Consider the following 22,059-nt stretch of genomic DNA (forward strand, 5'->3'; position numbering starts at 1 on the left):
GAATTGTTTTTAAAATTTATAATTTTCTGCCAGTGAATTGTTTTTAAAAATTCAACCGAACCCAAATATACATGTATCACAAGCAATTATATTTGCATGACAAAAAACAATACTTCATTCTACCATAGTCATCGACCCAAGTATATACGTCAAAGTTTTCAACTCATAAGCTCCATGAATTCTCTAATAATCATGTTTGTTTAGTTCTAGCCTGGCAATATCTACAAGATTTCGGTACCGTGGCTGAGCTAACTCAGAGGTATCATCATGACATTTCCCCTCAAAGTGGATTATATATTTCAGGATGAACCGGGACATGTCCTCTCAAATGTTCATGGGCTCTTTATTTTCGAGGCGATTATCTGTTGGACGACACTTGTATACCTGAAAAAATTAAGTCATCATATATTTACAAGTGACCAATGCATTTGCATCACTAATGACAAAACTTCACATATGACTATTATTACTTACTTCCTTAGGGTTCACGGTGTATCGCCCATTTTCTATGAGAAACTCGCACAAGTAGTATCCACAGCATACCTTTCCAATTGGTTGCTTGTGGCACTATATAAGAATTTGCAAATGGTTATATATATAGTTGCTAAGTATACATATATACTAGACAGTATGATATTTATTCAAAATTTACCGAATACTTGAGCCGTATGGACATCTTTTTTTCCTTTTTGTTTTAAATTGTATTTTCCACCCTTGAACTTATACCACGTGTATGTCTTGCAGAGCTCGAATAAAATCACCAAGTCATTTCGAAACTCTTCAAAAACATTTTTCTAGTACCTCTCGTGTGCATCATTTTGACTACATAATAAAATCTATATGTGAAGAGCTTTCTCCCATAGATATATATGTGGATTCTATCTATAGTGGGTAGTGGCCGAACACAAAATCAAGAAAACAGTGGAGAGCTCAGGCTTCCGCAAACACGAGCCGCGTCGTGGATAGCTCAGGCTTCCGCGCGCGCATGCCGATTTTATAGCCACGAACAGCAGCGGTAGGTGAGAGGAGCGGTGGAGATACGGTGGTAGGTGAGAGCAATACTTCAGTGGATGCTACACATGCGGTTCATTAAGTGAACTGCCAGCGTAAAACAAATGCACTGGCGGTTCACTTAAACCAACCATGGCTATTGTAAAGCTGTTTACACTGGCGGTTCTTAGCCCGGGCTCATAGATTTTACACTAGTGGCGCTTTCTCTCCCTCTTTTTGCGAGGATAGTAGTGCCTTCTCTTTATTAACCGCCAGTGAAAAATTATTTCTGTACTAGTGATCATAGATGTAAACACACAACTCTTATATTTCACGTGTTTATTAGAAATAAGAACATAATACAATAATCAATTTATTCAAAATTAGACTGCCTTGTGTGTCGTTACAAGAATTACTAAAAAATAAGGTGATTAATACAATAGCATTTCTCCAATGCAAGATGCCTCAACCAACCGTGGCGTGATCTTCTTTTCAGATATAAATATATAATGTCCATCTTCTGCAAACTTCCTCGAATATAATCATAATAATACTGTATTTCACTTCCTGTATTTTCTTATTCCTTCTTGTGTATGCACTTTGGAAGATCTGACGGCGGCGGGGGCAGAGTGTCTTCCGGCGTGGCTCCGTTGGCCACCTCAAACACCGTGGCCATGCCCATGGCGATGTGGAACTCGAAGTGGCAATGCATGAACCACGCCCCCGGGTTGTCGGCGACGAACCGGACGACGGCCCATCCAAGCCTCGGCACCTGCACCGTGTTCTTGAGCAGCGGGTCCACCAGGTTGTAGGTCCTCACGTGCTTGGCCGGGTCGTAGTTGCCGTGGCCCTGCGCGAGCACGAAGAAGTCGTGGCCGTGGAGGTGCATCGGGTTGGAGTCGCTCTGCATCGTAGCCGTGCTCTGGAACACCACCTCCACCGTGGCGTTGTGCTTGAACCGCCGCACTGTCGTGGCCTTCCGCGTGGCCTCCAGCTTCTCCAGCGGCACGCCGGGGCCGACCGGGATCAGCGCCGGGTCGGTGAAGTTGAACACGCTCGGCGGCCTGGTCGGCAGCTCCTGCACCGCCATATCGTTGGCGCCGTACTGCCGCGCCTCCAGCAGCGACATCTTCTCGGGGAGGCGGAAGGAGACGTTGTTCATGTAGGCCACCTCGATGGCCTCGTCGCTGCCTCCCCTCTTGCAGGACGGCTTGTCCTGCCGGCAGATGGTGCCCTTGCCGAGCGAGATGAAGAGGTGCTCGTCGACGCGGCCCCGGAGCTGCGGCAGCAGCGGGTGGGTGGGCAGGCCGGACAGGTTGCCGTGGAAGTAGAACGTCGTCATCGTGTCGTGCTGGTTGGGCATCTCCGGCATCTGGGGCGGCTGGTCTCTGCACCTGTCCGCGTCGGCGCGGGGGATGTCCGTGTACTGCACTATGCCTCTGGACACGAACACCGGGATCTGGGGGTCCGGGAGCGGCGGCTGGTTGGCCAGGGTGGCCATGTAGTAGCGGCAGGGCGGCGCGTCGGCGACCATGAGGACGTCGAACGTCTCGCCGGGCGCGATGGCGACCACGTCGGTGGTGTATGACGTGATGTAGTTGGCGTCAGCGCCGACCACCGTGAACTTGTGGCCGGCGACCTTGAAGTAGTACTCGGAGAAGAGCGCCCCGTTCACTAGCCGGAGGTGGTACGTCTTGCCACGCTCCACGTTCAGAACGAAGTTGTCTTCTACGACGCCTGCAGCAGAACAAGGCATGCAGACGTTATTATGCATGTCTGGCAAATTAATTTTCATGAGGACTTCTCGACTGCGAAAGTATATATATGTATGTATGTATGTATGTATGTATGTATGTATGTATGTATGTATGTATGTATGTATGTATGTATGTATGTATGTATACCGGAGCAGTTGTATTGATCACCAAGTTTTCCATTGATGGTGGCCCCAGCGGGGTTATCATCGAAATTGCCCCCATTGGAGAAGTTACTGTCCACTTTCATCAAATCTCTCTGCCACCATTCACCTGCAAGCAAGTTCGATCGAACAAGCAATTAATCTAAGCTAGATACATCTGGAGTGGAGATATATATGGATGTATTGGGCTTGATAACGATGCATGCATCTTGCTAGAGACGTACTCCCAACGTCCATTTTTAACTGTCGTTCTCATTTCCGAGCAGCGAAACATACTTCATTTTAACCAAATTTATACAAAAAAGAATAATATTTATGGTAAATAATTAGCATTATTAGATAGATTGTTGAATCTATTTTCATAATAAATTTATTTAGGGATATAAATATTGCTAATATTTTTCTACAAACATGACCGGCACGCACACGTAACGACAAATAAAAAGAGATAAGAGGGCTAATTAATTACGTACTTATGATGACAGGAACATCCATGTGAGGCTGATTCTTGAATGGGTAGGAGCCGGACTTTGGGCGGATGATGATGATGCCGTGCAGGGTTGCCCGGAGGATGGAGACGTGAGAGTGCCACCACAGCGTACCCTCCTGGCCGTCCACCTTGAACCGGTAGGTGAATGTGGAGTTAGGCTGGATTGGGCACTGTGTTACCATTCCGGCGCCATCCGCCCAACAGCCTGTTCGTTTCGGCTAAATTGGCTTATAAGCCATAGTTGAAAGTACTGCTGGCTGATTTGGTGTGAGAGAAAAACACTGCTCAAGCCGTGGATTATAAGCCAGATACGAGCGAATAAGCCGAAACGAACAGGCTGCAACACGTTAGTCGCTGCTTTACGCCATGCCTGTATCATCATAGGAGGATATATATGTTTGGTCAATTAGATTAGAATGAAGCACATCATACCTGAAATCAGTTGTTTTACCATTCCAAATTGATGATACGAAGTAACGTTACAATATTTTTTTAGAGGAGGTTAATTAGAATATTGGGGATATACACGTACCAGTGAATTGTTATTTCAAAGGGTAGCTCGTTGACGAGGTGTACAATCACCCTGTCCCCTTCCGTACGTAGCCTCTACCGGTGGTCCTGGAAACTGGCCGTTGACCACGGTGGCCAGCGTATCATTGCAAAGGTGTCGCATATACACTTGCTTTACCTGTAATTAAGCAGTTGCACCGGGTTATGATCTTTTCATCAGGTAAAAAACAAACAAATCTATCAGGTTTTCAGTTGAAAAGATGCGCACAACTCTTTTATTGAACCATGCTAAAGTAATACAGTATCTTGATTGGATACAACACAAGTGTACGTATATCAACGCCAAGAAGTAGAAACCATAGCATATGTTTTCAAAATGTTTTAGTACTATTTGCACCTGAAAAATTTATTAGCTAATTTGTTTTGCCAATTCATAGTAGCCTGTGCAAAGAAACAAATGCAAATTGCTCCGTTTTCTCCACATGGCACAATAACAATGAAAATGGAATAAGAGAAATTATGTAGAGAGGTGCGCATGCAAAAGGTACTCAAGAGTGGTTCCGGATTTTCATTATTTAGATATTAATTTTGAAAAATGAAAAACACATCTCGGTTGCCGGAGCAGAAGGCGTGCATTTCTACTCACAACAAAGGTGTGCTCCACCACCGCGGATTGGCTGCCTGCAGCTCCGAGCAGGGCCACGGTGGCGTAGAAGAAAAGGAGGGAAGCATCTTGCTCATCTTGCTGCTTTTCAATTGGTAGGAGTAGTGTTAGTTTCCTCTATGGCTGGTAACGTACCATACGTCTTCTCCAGCAGCGTGCTTATGCCAACGTTTTGCTTTAGTTCACCAACACAAACCCAAGGCCTTATATAGACGCAATGCAAGAAGGTGGACTACGACGCCTGGTTTAGTTACTACTAGCTCGTCGTAGAGTCGTGTAAGAGAAGACTCCAAGAGAAGGCAAAGATTAGTCAGAGGCCAAATTAGATTCGGTCAGAAGCTGCGTCGCCGTCATGCATGCTCCCGAAAGACGTATGAAAATCTTGATATTCTCTGTTGCGTTGGCCTCTAGGCTCTAGCTACCACTATCCGATTCAATATATATTTTTAATAATACAAAGTCTCGTTTAAGACCTCCACAAAACATCTTTAGCTCCTTGCTACATTACGCGGAGTAGTCGGAACCAGTAAAACAAAATAGTAGATTTACTGGATCCTTTTAAGAGAAAAATAAGGACCAATTTGGCAGAGCTCTTCTTTTCTCTAGATTTTCTGCAGAAACTGATTCTCTGTGAGAAGTAATTCTCTGATTAAAATTGGTTCTCTATGATTTTCTAGGATAGTCTCTATGCATAAAGTGATTTGATCTGTGCGTGGAGTGAATCAGAAAAGCTACTTTTTTTTTTAAGCTCCCAGCCTCTTAGTTTATTGCAGAGAATCACTCCACAGAATCAGCAAAGAATCACTTCTCAGTAAAAAAACTGTTTGGTAGAGCTTCTCCTAGATTTAGCCTGAAAGCTGCTGTGGGAGCTCTACCAAATTAGCCCTAAAATTGCTCTAGTGCATGAAGGAGCCGACAGCCGAAGCCAAAGCCAAAGCCGGCCGAGGCTTGACCAAACAAACCTAAATGTAGCATGTCATCATACAAATATATAATTTATGAAATATAAGTCTTACAAACAGTTTTAAAGTAAGTAATAAACTCTAAAACATATACTTAGAATAGCTTAGTATATCTACATACCTACAATACTTTGCTCAAAATTCTACCACTACTTGTTTGTTGAAATAAAATATTTCATTTTTTTCTCATACAAATAAAGAAAATTTGGAATTTTAAAATGAAAATAAGGAACTGAAGAAGTTTGCCATAAAAAGATTCATATATACATAATTTTGTTATATGATTTTCTGCTATCATATGCATATCGGAAGTAATTACTGAAATTCTCTCCACAGGGAGTCTGGACAGCCAGGGCTCTCATTACCGTGGGTCGCGATGGCCTGAACAGCCCAACTAGAATGTCCACGCTTGCCTCAACACTATTCATTCGGCTGTCGTCTTCAGCAGTCCCTAGAAATGTCATTTCCACTCGCCGTGAGTTCCCCACACTGGCGCGGCGTGGTCCACCATGGCCGCGCTGCCACTGTGCTCTCCACCAGCCCGGCTGGTTGCCATCACCTCTCTACACTGCACCAGAGTGCCGCTACCTGCCTTCCACCCTCTCCACCGTAGTTTACCGAGTGCTCACCTTTCCACCGAGCCGCCCTCTCGCTACTCACCTTTCCCTAGCGCCTAGGCTGCTCGCCCGGGCACTACATCCGCCCGCCCGTTGCCATCCCCCCGCCCCACCACTCGGCGACATCGAACTCCGTGTCGTCGAGCCTCCGTTCTCCCAAGCAGCAATGAGATGTTGCGCTAAAGGCGCATTGTAAGGAAAATGGACCATAGGCCCATTTACTTTAGATTTTGGTGTTTGATGACTAACACAACCAAATTGGACTAATGAATTTGTAAGTAATTATTTTGTAGTTCAATAGGGTGCAAGACGTGACTTGGACGAAGGCGACATGATGATCCCACGATCAACACCATAAGCAAGACCTTAGAAGCACAAGAGAAGACCCAAGATATCAAGCATAGTCCAAGCACGAAGATGGGAACCAAGCCGGACGCAAGATCGCGAAGAAACAAGCTCGGCAGAGGTAACCGGACACAGCCCTATAAGGACCGAACGCTGAGCAAAGCAGTGACTGAACGTACCGATGATACTGTTCTTCGTCATGGCAATATTTTCAGCATGACCGAACGCAGTGGCACTGGACGACCGGACGCACAAAGTATAGTGTCTGATCGAGTCCAGAGAGGTTCCAAAGCGACACCAGCGCGACCGGACACGTCCGATCGAGTGAGACCGGACTCGGCCCAGAGTCTGATCAATGCGCGCGCTCTAACGGTAAGGACGACCGGACGCGTCCGGTCAGGACGACAGCAGTGTCCGATCAGTAGCAGAAAGCTGGGTTTTACCCCCAATGGCTACTTTCTCTATGGGGCTTATAAATAGATTCCCCAACCGGCCATTTTAGTGTGGAGAAGTGAGAAAACATATCAAGGGTGTTGATACATCATTTTAGTGATCTCCACTTGCATAGTGCTCAGTGATTCATTAGGTGATTAGCGTAGGTGCTTTGCGAAGTGCTTAGGTTGATTAGACGACCGCTTATCCGCTTGCTCTAGGTTTAGGCCTAGTGTTTAGTGAGATTTGCACACCTCTTACCACTCGGTGCTTGCGCACACCATTGTTGTACATCGGAGGGGCTTGTAGTCTTACGAGACCACACCAACCGCGTTTGTGGTGTGGCCGCCACCATGTACCAAAGGGAACAAGGCCCACAACAGTTCGCCCGGAAGCTTCATAGTGAAGACGGCGAGGAGCGGTTCGAGAGAGGCTTGCTGGAAGGCACACCGGAGACCCACTTATGCGTGGGGAAGGTCCAGGGCTATCCACAGAGTTACCCGACTGGGAGCTTGGCCCTTGCGTGGGATTCCTTACGAGGGGCTCCAACGAGTACTAGGGGGAAGCTTGCGCGCTTCTCGATACCTCGGTAAAAATACCAGAGTTGTCGATGGGAGTTTGCATATCTCTACCTTACTCTTTAGTTTCTGTATTTACATTGTTTGCATAACTCCTTTTTGTGGTAGAGATAGCAACACACTAGCAAAACCGTAGTTGCATATTTAGATAGTTTATCTTTTTGCATAGGTTTTGTTAAGGTTAGAAAAAGAGGCCATAGTTTAGAGTTAGAGTTTTAAGTTGCCTAATTCACCCCCATCTTAGACGTCACGGTCCCTTACAAGTGGTATCAAAGCTAGTTGGCTCAATTTGGATCTTTGGCTTCACTGCCGTTGAGCCGACGCTATTAAGAGTGATTGAGATGGATACCTCTAGGCTTCGGCACTTTAACGGCACTAACTTCCCCTACTATAGATATAGAATGGCTTGTCACCTTGAGGCGGTAGATTTGGGTCTTTGGAGAGTCACTCATGATGGGATGAAACCCATTAAGAATCCCGATAAACCCACAAAGAGTAAAGAAAAAGAATTTTTTTTCAATGCTAGAGCTAAAAATTGCTTGTTTGAATCTTTTAGCATGGATGTGTTTAACCAAGTGTTCACTTTAGATACGGCACATAAAATTTGGTTAAAACTCGAAGAGCTCCATGACGGCACAACTAATGTCCATGAGCAAAAACATTGTCTAGCTAAATAAAATTATGATTCCTTTAAAATGAATGATGATGAGCTTGTTTGTGATATGTATTCTTGTTTGAATCTAATTATCAATGAGCTCCATTCAATAGGATTAACGAAGCTAGATGATGCAAACATCATGAGGAAGATCATCTTTGTGCTACCACAAAAGAAATATGAAAGCATCATCACCATCCTTCACAACATGGAGGACTTGAGCACCATGACCCCAGCCATAGTCATTGGCAAGATAGTGACATTTGAAATGTCATAGAAGATGAGTCAAGAAGAAGCCTCATCATCAAGCAAAGGCAAAGCTCTCGCATGTAGTGAGAAAAAGAAGATGAAGGGCAAGCAAGTTGAGACAAGCTCAAGCTCAAGCTCCTAAAGTGAAGCTGCTGCTGATGATGATGAATCAAGTGATGATGATCAATCTTCCTCCTCCACCTCCGACCTTAATGAAGAATCTATCAAGCTTATCAACAAGGTGGAGAAGATGATCCAAAAACTGAATGTCAAGGGTGTGCCCATCTAAATTCAAGATTTCATCTTCACCAATCAAAGAAATGAGCAAAGAAAGAATGGATGCTATGAATGCAGCGAGTTGGGGCACTTTGTGGAAGTTTGTCCAAACAAACCACACCCAAGACAAAGAAGAACGCGTGCAAGGACAAAACATTCACATCAATAAGGTCATGGGACAATTCTTCAAGTGAAGAAGAAGACCACCACAAGAGGCGCGGGCATAAGCACTCATCATCAAGCACCTCATGTGTGTGCCTTATGGTACGAGGTAACAAAAAGCCTATCCCTAGTGATAGTGACAATGATAGTGGTAGTGATGATGAGCTACCTTATTATGATGAAATTGTGCAACAAAATCTTAACTTTGCTAAAATTTGCACTAGTCTACAAAAGAAGCTTGAAAAATTAAAAAAAACTAGATAGCTCACAACAAGCTTATGCTACTTTGCTTGAACAATATTATAAGAAAAATGGACCTTAGGCCCATTTACTTTGGATTTTGGTGTTTGATGACAAACACAACCAAGTTGGACTAATGAATTTGCAAGTGATTGTTTTATAGTTCAATAGGGTGCAAGACGTGACTTGGACAAAGGCGATGTGATGATCCGATGATCAACACCATAAGCAAGACCCTAGGAGCACAAGAGAAGACCCAAAATATCAAGCAAAGTCCAAGCATGAAGATAGGAACCATGCCGTACGCAAGATCGCGAAGAAACGAGCTCACAGAAGTGACCGGACGCTGGCAGAAAGTGACCGGATGCTCCGATCAAGAGGCTCGGCAACATCAGGCGTCAGCAGCAGCGATCGAATGCTAGACCGAACGCTGGCGGCAAATCGACCGGATGTAGAACTACAACGTCCGATCGAGTACAGAAAGGTTCTAGAGCGGCGAAATTACAACCGGACACGTCCGGTGGCATGTGACCGGACGCTGGAAGCGTCCGATCAGTTGATCACGGCTCTAACTGTTGGGACGACCAGACGCATCTGGTCAAGACATGATCAGCGTCCGGTCAGTAGCAGAAAAGTAGGATTTCGTCCTCAACGGCTACTTTCTCAGTGGGGCTTATAAATACACCCCCCTAACCGGCCATTTGAAGGCAGTGGAGCTGAGGAAACATATCAAGGGTGTCGATACACCATTTTAGTGATCTTCACTTGCATAGTGCTTAGTGATTCATTAGGTGATTAGCATAGGTGCTTTGCAAAGTGCTTAGGTTGATTAGACCACCGCTTATGCGCTTGCTCTAGGTTTAGGCCTAGTGTTTAGTGAGGTTTGCATACCTCTTACCACTCGGTGCTTGCATGCACCATTGTTGTACATCAGAGGGGCTTATAGTCTTGCGAGATCACACCAACCACGGTTGTGGTGTGGCCGCCACCGTTTACCGGAGGGAACAAGGCCCGTGGCATTTTAGCCGGAAGCTTGATAGTGAAGATGGCGGGGAGCATCCGGGAGAGGCTTCCCGAAAGACACGTCGGAGACCCACTTACGCGTGGAGAAGGGCCAAGGCTATCCATGGAGTTACCCGACCGGGAGCTTGGCCCTTGCGAGGGATTCCTTGTGAGGGGCTAAAACGAGGACTAGGGGGAAGCTTGCGTGCTTCTTGATACCTCGATAAAAATACCGAAGTTGTCGACAGGAGTTTGCATATCTCTACCCTGCTCTTTAGCTTCCGCATTTATATTGATTGTATTACTCCTTTTGCGGTAAAGATAGCAACACACTAGTAAAATCGTAGTTGCATATTTAGATAGTTTATCTTTTGCATAGGTTTTGCTAAGGTTATTAAAAGAGGCCATAATTTAGAAGTAGATTTTAAGTTGCCTAATTCACCACCCCTCTTAGGCGTCACAGTCCCTTACAAGTGGTATCAGAGCCGGTTGGCTCAATTTGGACCTTTGGCTTAACCGTCGTTGTGCCAACACTATTTAGAGTGGTTGGGGTGGATACCTCTAGGCCTCCGCACTTTGACGGCACTAACTTCCCCTATTATAAAGCTAGAATGGCTTGCCACCTTAAGGTGGTTGATTTGGGTGTTTGGAGAGTCACTCATGATGGGATGAAACCCATTAAGAATCCTGATAAACCCACAAAGAGTGAAGAAAAGGAAATTCATTTCAATGCTAGAGCTAAAAATTGCTTGTTTGAATCATTTAGTATGGATGTGTTTAATCAAGTGTTCACTTTAAATACGGCACATGAAATTTGGTTAAAACTTCAAGAGCTCCATGACGGGACATCTAATATCCGTGAGCAAAAACATTGTCTAGCTAAACAAAATTATGATTCCTTTACAATCAATGATAATGAGATTATTCGTGATATGTATTCTCGTTTGAATCTAATTATCAATGAGCTCCATTCAATAGGATTAACAAAGCTAGATGATGCGGACATCATGAGAAAGATCATCTCCATGCTACCACAAAAAAAATATGGAAGCATCGTCACCATCCTTTACAACATGGAGAACTTGAGCACCATGACCCCGGGTATAGTCATTGGCAAGATAGTGGCATTTGAAATATCACGTAAGATGGGTCAAGACAAAGACTCTTCATCGAGCAAAGGCAAAGCTCTCGCATGTAGTGAGAAAAAGAAGATGAAGGGCAAGCAAGTTGAGACAAGCTCATGCTCAAGCTCCTCAAGTGAAGATGAAGAAGAAGATGAGGACGATGATGATGATGATGAAGATTCAAGTGAAGATGATCAATCTTCCTCCTCCACCTCCGACCTTAATGAAGAATCAATCAAACTAATCAACAAGGTGGAGAAGATGATCCAAAGGCTCAATGTCAAGGGTGTGCCCATCCAAATCCAAGATCTCATTTTCACCAATCAAAGAAATGAGCAAAGAAAGAGAGGATGCTATGGATGCAGTGAGTTGGGGCACTTTGTGGAAGTTTGTCCAAACTAGCCCACACCCAAGACAAAGAAGAAGGCATGCAAGAACCAAGCCCTCACATCAATAAGGTCATGAGATGATTCTTCAAGTGAAGAAGAACACCATCACAAGAGGCAAGGGCGCAAGCACTCATCATCAAGCTCTTCTCGTATGTGCCTTATGGCATGAGGTAACGAAAGCTCGTCCTCTAGTGAGAGTGAGAGTGATAGTGATGATGAAATGCCTTCTTATGATGAAATTGTGCAACAAAATCTTAATTATGCTAAAGTTTGCACTAGTCAACAAAAGAAGCTTGAAAAATTAAAAAGAAAAGCTAGATAGTTCACAAGAAGCATACAAAACTTTGCTTGAACAATATGAGAACTTTGCTAATCTCATTGTTGAACTATCTACTAAAATTGAGCAACTTGAGGCTAGTGCAACAACAAATGCATGCACAATCAATGATGAGCAACTTGTAAAGAAAAATGAAAAATTAAAAGAAAAGTTAGCTAGCTCACAAGATGCTTATAAAAGTTTGCTTGCTAAAATAGAAACCATGTGCAAACATTGTGATGAGCTAACCAATAAAGTTGTTAATCTTGAAGCCGTTAATACAACCCCCACCAAGGCATCTAAAAAGAAAATTTATATCTTTAACATGTCTAAAAAGGATGCATTTTCTTCTTGTAATCATTTATATTTAGACTCGTCCTTGTGCAACCAAGTTTGTGTTGAGAAAGTTGTTGTAGATACATGCACACAAGAGGTTGCAAAGGAGAATGAGCAACTCAAGCAAGAAGTAGCTCGCCTCACCAAGGACTTGACTCAAGTGAAAGGCAAGGTGAAGCAAGCCCAACTTCATCAAGATAACACCGTCAAGGGAGTGAAGAAGCTTGATGAAGGACAAACCATGGTTTGCTACATATGCCACAAGGAAGGTCACAAGTCCTATGAGTGCAAGGTGAAGGAAGGGGGAGGAGCAAAGAAGAAAGAGAAGAAGCAAACAAACAAGCTCTCCAACACCTACACCAATAAAGTGGACAAGAAGGCCTCCACACCATACTTATTAAAAAGAAGAAAAATGACAGGGTGGTGGCCATCAAGATGAACAAGCAAGCCAACAATGGGGTCAAATGCTTTTGGGTGCCAAAGGAAATCATTTCCAACATGAAGAGCACCAAGAAGGTTTGGATCCCGAAAGAGAAGTGAGAAGTCCTATGGACTTCAGGGAATTTGGAGACTTGGCAAAGTATGGATGCATTTCATGGGATGCATCATGATGGACAAAATCATTGCCAAGTGGGTTAGTGAATACTATGGACCCAAATTCCCCTTCCCATGTTAGGTAACTAGATTCAATTTTCTTTAAGTGTTACTAGATTTATTTTCCTAACTAGTGGCATCTTTAAGCATCTAGTTACTCTTCATGCCTAGGTTTGCATTTGCATGCTTATATTTTTTGTCATTCATACACTAGGTATATCTTATGGTAGGCTTGCTTGGTTTCATTCATATTCCTTGGAGCAATTCTATATGGTTTAAAATTGTTTAGGAGCACGACACATAGCTTGTCTTTAGATTGTTCATCTAATATGTGCCAAAATCTAAATTGTAGATAATTTCTCCCAAATATCGCCTTCGAAAATGACTCTCACATTCATGTGATGTCATCTTTCAAGTGGTATTTTTTATTCTAAAATCAATGTGCATGTTTCCTACAAGTATTCCATACTTGTGTGCACAAATTTAGGGGAAGGTTACTCTACAAGTTGGATGCTTTGAGACTAACACCTTTTCAAGCTTATCATGTGTGTAGTAGTCTCATTGCAAGGAAAATGGAGTCCCCGGAATTAAGCATCATACTTCAAATATCCACCACCTATTGCAAGTGGTAGAAATCAAGTTGGTTTCCACATGTGGTATTTCTAAACCAATATCATCATGTTGATTTCTTTTTTATATTTATATGCTTTCTCCATGCATTATATAGATTAAATTCCCTTGAGCAATAATTTGCCAATTATGCATATGCTTTGCCTTCTACCATATGTATGTATATATTTAGGGGGAGCTTAATCTATATAATGTGAGAGTCAAATTTTGTGACCTATTCCACTCTACACACAAAGGATCACAAAGCTTGACCCTCCCTTGTGCTACTAATGTCTTCCTTTTTTGGTGTTTGATTCCAAAGGGGGAGAATTTAGAGGACCAAAAGCAAGCATTATTTTGTAGAACCAAAAGCTAGATCATAATAATTTACAAGTGGTAATGGTCTACAAGTGGTAATAGGTCCAAGAAAGGGAGGATAGTGGATTATGGATTAGTCTATGTAATGGAAAATTTGTAGGAAGCAAGGCTTAAATCCATAATGCCACATGAGGACATTTGCAAGGGCAAGATAAGTTTTCATGTGGTATCATTTAGTTTTACAAGTAGTATCTTTTAGCATCATATAACCTTGCCCCTTGCATTACATCCTAGCAAGTAGGTAGTTTTCAAATTTCAAAATTCTATTATTTGCTTGCTTTGGTCGTGTTGTCATCAATCACCAAAAAGGGAGAGATTGTAAGGAAAATAGATCCTAGGCCCATTTACTTTGGATTTTGGTGTTTGATGACAAACACAACCAAGTTGGACTAATGAATTTGCAAGTGATTGTTTTGTAGTTCAATAGGGTGCAAGACATGACTTGGACGAAGGCGACGTGATGATCCGATGATCAACACCATAAGCAAGACCCTAGGAGCATAAGAGAAGACCCAAAATATCAAGCAAAGTCCAAGCACGAAGATAGGAACCAAGCCATATGCAAGATCGCGAAGAAACGAGCTTATTGAAGTGACCGGATGCTGGACCGGACGCTGGCGGAAAGTGACCGGACGCTCCAATCAAGAGGCTCAACAATAGCAAACGTCAGCAGCAGTGACCGAACGCTGGCGTTAAATCGATCGGACGTAGAACTGCAGCGTCCGATCGAGTATAGAAAGGTTCCAGAGCGGCAAAATTGTGACCGGACACGTCCGGTCAGGACGTGATCAGCATCCGGTCTGTAGCAGAAAAGCAGGATTTCGTCCTCAACGGCTACTTTCTCAGTGGGGCTTATAAATACACCCCAACCGGCCATTTGAAGGCAGTGGAGCTGAGGAAACATATCAAGGGTGTTGATACACCGTTTTAGTGATCTCCACTTGCATAGTGCTTAGTGATTCTTTAGGTGATTAGCATAGGTGCTTTGCGAAGTGCTTAGGTTGATTAGACCACCACTTATGCGCTAGCTCTAGGTTTTGGCCTAGTGTTTAGTGAGGTTTGCATACCTCTTACCACTCGGTGCTGGCGCGCACCATTATTGTACATCGGAGGGGCTTGTAGTCTTGCGTGATCACACTAACCACGGTTGTGGTGTGGCCGCCACCGTGTACTAGAGGGAACAAGGCCCGTGGCGTTTTAGCCGGAAGCTTTATAGTGAAGACGGCGGGGAGCATCTGGGAGAGGCTTGCCAGAAGGCACGTCGGAGACCCACTTGCATGTGGGGAAGGACCGAGGCTATCCTTGGAGTTACCCAACCGGGAGCTTGGCCCTTGCGAGGGATTCCTTGCGAGGGGCTCCAACGAGGACTAGGGGGAAGCTTGCGTGCTTCTCGATACCTCAGTAAAAATACCGGAGTCATCGATGGGAGTTTGCATATCTCTACCTTGCTCTTTAGCTTCCGCATTTATATTGATTGTATTACTCCTTTTGTGGTAGAGATAGCAACACAGTAGCAAAACCATAATTGCACATTTAGATAGTTTATCTTTTGCATAGGTTTTGCTAAGGTTGGTAAAAGAGGCCATAATTTAGAAGTAGATTTTTAAGTTGCCTAATTCACCCCCCTCTTAGGCGTCATGGTTCCCTACAAATATGAAACTTTTGCCAATCTTAATATGGAGCTATCTACTAAAATTGAGCAACTTGAGACTAGTGCAAACACAAATAATTGCACAATCAATGATGAGCAACTTGTAAAGAAAAATGAAAAATTAAAGGAAAAGTTAGCTAGCTCACAAGATGATTATAAAAGTTTGCTCGCTAAAATGAAAACCATGTGCAAACATTGTGATGAGCTAACTAATAAAGTTGCAAATCTTGAAGCCATCGGTACAACCCCCACCGAGGCACCTAAAAAGAAAGGTTCAATTTTTGACATGCCTAAAAAGGATCTCTACTTCTTGTAATAATTTATGTTTAGACTCACCCTTGTGCGACCAAGTTTGTGTTGAGAAAGTTGTTGTAGAAACATGCACACAAGAGGTCACAATGGAGAATGAGCAACTCAAGCAAGAAGTGGCTCGCCTCACCAAGGATTTGACTCAAGTGAAAGGCAAAACGGAGCAAGCCCAACTTCATCAAGATAACACCATTAATGGAGCGAAGAAGTTTGATGAAGGACAAATTATGGTTTGCTACGTATGCCACAAGGAAGGTCACAAGTACTATGAGTGCAAGGTGAATAATGGGGGAGGAGCTAAGAAGAAAGAGAAAAACAAAAAGGAAACAAGCAAGCTCTCCAACACCTACACCAACAAGGTGGACAATGTGGCAGAACCGCCTAATCTGATACCTCCCAGGAGTGCTCGTCTTTCATTAGACACTAAGCACTCAGGGGAGAACACTAAATCGCTCGGTTCCGTCGGGCACACCCCAGGGGAGAACCCGAAAATCTACATTTTTGCCATCAGGATCACAAATGAGAGAATAAAGCTTACATCATTCTTAACCATTTCTTACATCACTTTTAATACAACATCAGAGTATAATACTTATTATTACAACAGCGAAATGTAATCATATTATCAGAGTTATAAACAATTTAATTGAACAACAGAATATAAACATGTGATCGGAATTACAACGGAAATAAATATCAAATCATGACATGATGAAGTATTGATATATAAACTACGACAACAGATTATGAAACTTTCATTTATAAAAGCATTTTGTGAAAGTTATAAATAAAACTATGATCGTAGCGTAAAAGAAATCCTCTCTGAGCCCACCAGGAGGAGTCCACACACAAGGTCAGCTCCAGCATTTGCCTGTCACCTGCAACAGGGGGAATAAAACCCTGAGTACTCAATTGTACTCAGCAAGACTTACCCGACAGGAGGAAAGAAAAGACTCCAAGGATATGCAAGGCTATCTAGCTCAGGATAATAAATTTGTGACTTTCCCACGATGCCTTATGCAATGACCGGTCCTTAACCGACACAAATAGGGAAAGCAGTGTAACCAAGCCATGCCCTACATCCACGGCGACACAACCTTTTACACCCACCAATACCCAAACTATATCCCTATCCGGTCACCATTTTCCTTTCCACCATTTTTATATATCCCAAGGGATAATAATCCAATAATATATTTCCTATCTCCCGCGAGTGACAGCCATCACTCGACTTCTACCGGAGTCCTGTAGCATAGCAATCTACACGATCCTATCATATTAGTAAGACTCATATGATAAAGATATATATGCAAGTGGATTTCATTCAACTCCTTAAACTTAATGCACAAATATAATTTAAACTACAGAAAAGTAGGGGTTATGCACCGGGGCTTGCCTGGGTTAGATATATATATTAAAAAGTTAGTATCTGCATCTTCAGATTATCCACCGTCAACCGAATAGAAATCCCATTGCATCATCTCCTGGAGAGAATACCATTACACTATCTTTGGATTCCCAATCATCCTTCAATTGATCCGTTGATCCATCATCGTACCTATACCGATATGCATTGATGTAAATGCATAGACGTAAATAATCGTACGACTAGCCGAAATGCTTAGAAATCTAATTATGTCTCACAAGCTAACAAGATAGTTCTAACACGCTAGTCTACGTATCCATGTTGTCGAATCAGGCGTTATCTCCCAACCAAAGTTTTAGTTATACAAACCTAAGTTGTTTCTTTATCATGTTCTATCAGTTTAATCTTTATTCGAAATGGGACATCATTATCTATCTAGCAAACTAATTATCATGGAGCTACAATAATTACAATGAGTACTTAATATTGCTAGGAACCTACTGTAGAAATTTTAGATCCGACACTTACCAATTTACCATAGAAATTCCTACAAGTTCTCCTTTTAACAATATTACACACTTTTTAAATAATTAGAGCAACCCTAAAAACATACCGAGTCCATGTGAACAAAATACACTACTAGATAGATCATGATTTTAGAAACTCAACAAAACCAGTTTCATCATTTTTGGACACCTACAAAATTTATATTGATTTTGCAAGTTTCATTCCCGAGACTAAATTGGCTAATTGTTTTAGAAATTAAAGGCCAGCAGCCATCAAGCGGCCCAGCGGCCCTTCGTCCTAGTCCAGCGGCGAGGCAGCCTGGCTAGTGGGCGCGCACAGGCACGGGTGGCTCAGGTGCGGTGGCAACCGGCCAGCCCAGCAGGGCAGGCGGAGGCCCAACGCGGCAGGCGGCCCAGCAGCCCCGAGCGGGCGCGCAGCCCAGGTGGTAGGCGGACAGCCCACAGGCGCGAGGCAGGCCACAACCCAGCAATCTAGCCCACGTGGTCCGGCGACGGCACATTTGCGAAGAGGCCCCTGAGTTCTCTCTAAATCAACTAACGGTACAAACGTACTATTTATGAGAGACTCGTATTTTACAATAAGAACCCCATATAACATCTCTTCTTGGATTCTCACCCATCTCACCTTCCTTCCTAGGAGCAGAGCGCACAGAGCAGAGGAGCAACCTGCCGGCGGACAAGGCGCGGCAACGCAGTGGGGCTGTGGCCGGAGGTGGAGCAGCGCTGGGAGATGTGTGGACTCGGCGCCCACACGCGCATCGGCGGGGCACCGGCATGGCCACGACGTGTGGACCGTGGAGGAGGTGCATGGAAGGGAACAACGCCGTGGAGCCGGAGGTCTGGTGCGGCCGCGTGGCATGTGCGCTCGCGCGCATGCACGAAGGGTAGGGCAACGACATGGCCACAGAGGCGCTGTAGGACGCGGGTTCTCAGCACCGGTGGCAAGGCGTAGTGGTGGCAAGGTGCTGCGGTGGCCGAGCAGTAGGCCAAGGCGATGGCGCTCCGGAGCTCGGTGGCACGGCTGGATCCAGGACGGCGTGGGCATCGACGGCTCCGGCGCTATACACGGTGGGGGCGGTGAGGTGCTGCGGCCGCTGGGGGCAGCATGGCGCGAGGAGAAGCAAGGCGAGGCGGAGCCGCACACGGACGTCGTTGAGCTGTGGCATGGGGCAGCGACCGACTCGGTAGCAGGAGCGGGCGATCGCGGCCGTAGAGTTGCGGTGGAGCATAGAGGGCAGCGCTGCGGCCTTGCGTGCGCGCACAAAGAAGGGGAAAGGGACCGACCACTGTTGCGGCGTGAGGGCGCGCGACGTGGCGAGGAATAGAGGGGCGCTGGTGCCGCGGTAGGGAAGCGCGGTCACGCGGGGAGGACCGGCGATTGGCGGGTGAGTGGCGCAGCGACGGTGGCCTCGGCCAAGGCAGGAGCTCGCGCGAGGCAAAGCAGAGGAGGGGGCAGCACCATGGAGCAGCAGGGATGGCACGGTAGTGGCAGCTCGACCTTTGGCTTAAGACGCATGAGGACAACAGACAGGCGTATTCAAGAAGCAAAGGCAGGGCGAGCTGGGAATGACGCATCCACCACGACAGCTGAAAATGGAGAGACGAGGAAGCAAGCGCACGTGGGTGGCCGGCCAAGGCGTGCGCAGGACAGTGCCAGTGAGAGCAGCACGACAAGGTCATCAGCTCGATGGGATAAGAGAGGCAGAGTGGTAAGGCGTAGCGTGGCCATCAGCTGCGCGCACATAACGTGAAAAGACATGGCGAGGACAGAGGCCGAACCACTTGCACCTATTTTAGACACCCAGCGCAGAGAACTAATTCAGGTGCGATTTGAGGAGAGGCTTTGCAATGCAGAGCCACGACGAAAATGAGACGGTGAATAAATGCCATGCAACGAGTATGTTGTATGCCAGAAAAATAAACGAAGCTGCTGTGCTCTCTCTCGTCAGTTCGTGCTTATCAAAATAAACCCATGAGTAAATATATATATATATATTATTTTATTTATTAATAGATTTTATTTTATCTAAGGTTGTTTTTCATGCTTAATCTAATAGAACAAATCGTTCCATATCTATTGGCTAGATTTGTTGCCCGACATTTACTAAATATCTTTACGCACAGAGAAATTTAACTTAGCGTTGGTTCGAGTCCACAAAACTGAGTCACACGGGTTTCGCTAACCGCATCAAGTACATTTTAAATCAAAATTCTGAGAAACTCATTTTCAAAAATTTTACTTAGGCCTAAATCGTGGTGCTAAATGAGATCGTAACACCAGGGGTGTTACAACCAACCTCCCTTAAAAAGAATCTCGTCCCGAGATTCGAAGCAAAAACCAAAAGAGGGGAAACACGATTACATTTCGTAGACCGAGATTACACGAAAGATTTCATGACTTCGAATGCTAAACCACACGGAGATCTAGGGATACATGGTTAAGAGCAGCCTGGTACAACCGAGACTTAATCCAGAAGTTGAGATAGACGAGGACAATGGAGAAACAACAGGATAATGATTATCCAAAACATGGTGTAGCACCAACAGATCTAGAAACAACCGACTGAGAAGTAAAACATTGGGAACCCTAATATCAAACCAATCAAAGGGAACTTGAACTTCTTCGACGAACCAGATCCTTTCTTCTCCTCAGATTACACCATCACCTCAGACTAACGAACCTAGCTTCACAATGTCGACTAGATTTCATAGCTCTGCTCTGAATGCGAGAGTAATGGGGATGAAGAAGAAGAGCAAGGACCAAGGGTATCTTATAGTGGCGAATGGAGGTGGGGCGCAACACTCTGGAAGTGGAGACGACATGGATTAGATACACAAACGGTTCATGCAGTGGGGATTACACGGCCCTGGTGCTCTCCCTGCACAAGTGAGTGGATGGGAAATAAAGGAGAGGAGATAAGAGGGTGCACTCGATGAGGAAGGCATGCGGGCGGTCGTGTCCCCAAAAGAAGAAAGAAAGGAGAGGGAAAGGGGGTCCGGTATGGGGACAAGGCGTGAGAGTCGAGAGCCGACCGGATGCTGGGAAAAGGAGAAACGCACAGTGCACAAAGACGGCGAGTACGACACGATGCCATGACCACACGAGAACGGGGAGCTAAGGACCCGATACAGACAGCATTCGCAAGGCACACAGCGAAATGACCCAGCATGCATAGCGTGGTCAACTAAACACAGGGCTTAGGACATGACATCCACTCAGGCTTTTACAATTACTCCCGACTATCCAAGGCTAACTTCCCTTACTATTCTTTTTCTTTCCTATACTCGACCACATCCATCTTTCATGCAGACTGAGACCATGTCATACTTTCTTCCTCCAAAACCACCTCCTCTTGTTTACCTTGAGAGAACACCATGTCATCAACCTATTGTGGATTTCCTATTTGAACACCTGAATATTTCCAAGGAAATTATTTGTAGCAAAAGTAGTATGGCAGTGTAACTTGGTTAACAACCTCAATATCAGTGCATGACGAGCAGCGTCATATGTGGTAGCTATTCCACAGGGAGCCCTCAGTTTCGTCATGGCACCATAAGCTATTAACCAAGCAACTACTACCAACTTACAAGCCATGAAGGCGGTGGGGTCATAGACCACAGAATAAGAGGAGTATTGCAAGGGAAAAATTCAAACAACAAAGGTTCCCTTCATAACACGAGACAAGGAATTCAAATCCAATGGCAGATTTGATTTAAAGAGATTCAAGTGCTCTGCTGGGACATCCACAATTAGTCGATACAATATCCAATATTATCCAATCACATCTTGTCTGCTATCATCTGAATGGTAGCTTCTCTTGTAACCCAATTAATATCGTCCTTAAAAACTTTAAGCACGTCTAACGAAACTTAAAGTAAATGAACGCAATAAACACAGCGAAATAATTAAAATGCATATTCCGATGGTCTTATACGGGTACAACGTATAGGCATTTAGGCTCCCATTCACGACACATCATTCACCTTCCCTACGGCTGAAGATCTCAACACTACGGACGGAATACAATGGCAAGAGTACAATACCGGAGGACAGCGACGAAAAACACTACTACTATGGGTACAACATTCCAAGGCGACTAATCTACTCAGGACCATGCATCTTCCTTCTTGGGCTCGACAAATTCCTCTACCACCCTGGCTATGGATCTACATATTCTCTTGGCAATGGCTGATTGAGAGGAACCAAGGGCTTGACTTCTGACACTTCCGAGGGTGGAGGTGCAGGCGGCATTTCAACACTGGTTCTCCTTCTTTCTAGTGGGTGGATAGGGATCCCTTCCAAGATTGGGGCATCCTGCCTTTCAGCAGCCAGCGTCCTCTGCTTGGCCCTAGTGACAAGATAGGCCTCC

At 44.7% G+C, this 22,059-nt stretch overlaps 1 pseudogene; it reads right to left on the reverse strand.

Moving 5' to 3' along the window:
• Positions 1 to 1,567: 1,567 nt before the first annotated feature.
• Positions 1,568 to 18,855, reverse strand: LOC136460429 (laccase-20-like; annotated as a pseudogene).
• Between the last annotated feature and the right edge of the window lie 3,204 nt (positions 18,856 to 22,059).

The sequence above is a fragment of the Miscanthus floridulus genome, chromosome 6 (assembly GCF_019320115.1).
Source record: "Miscanthus floridulus cultivar M001 chromosome 6, ASM1932011v1, whole genome shotgun sequence".
Taxonomy (NCBI): domain Eukaryota; kingdom Viridiplantae; phylum Streptophyta; class Magnoliopsida; order Poales; family Poaceae; genus Miscanthus; species Miscanthus floridulus.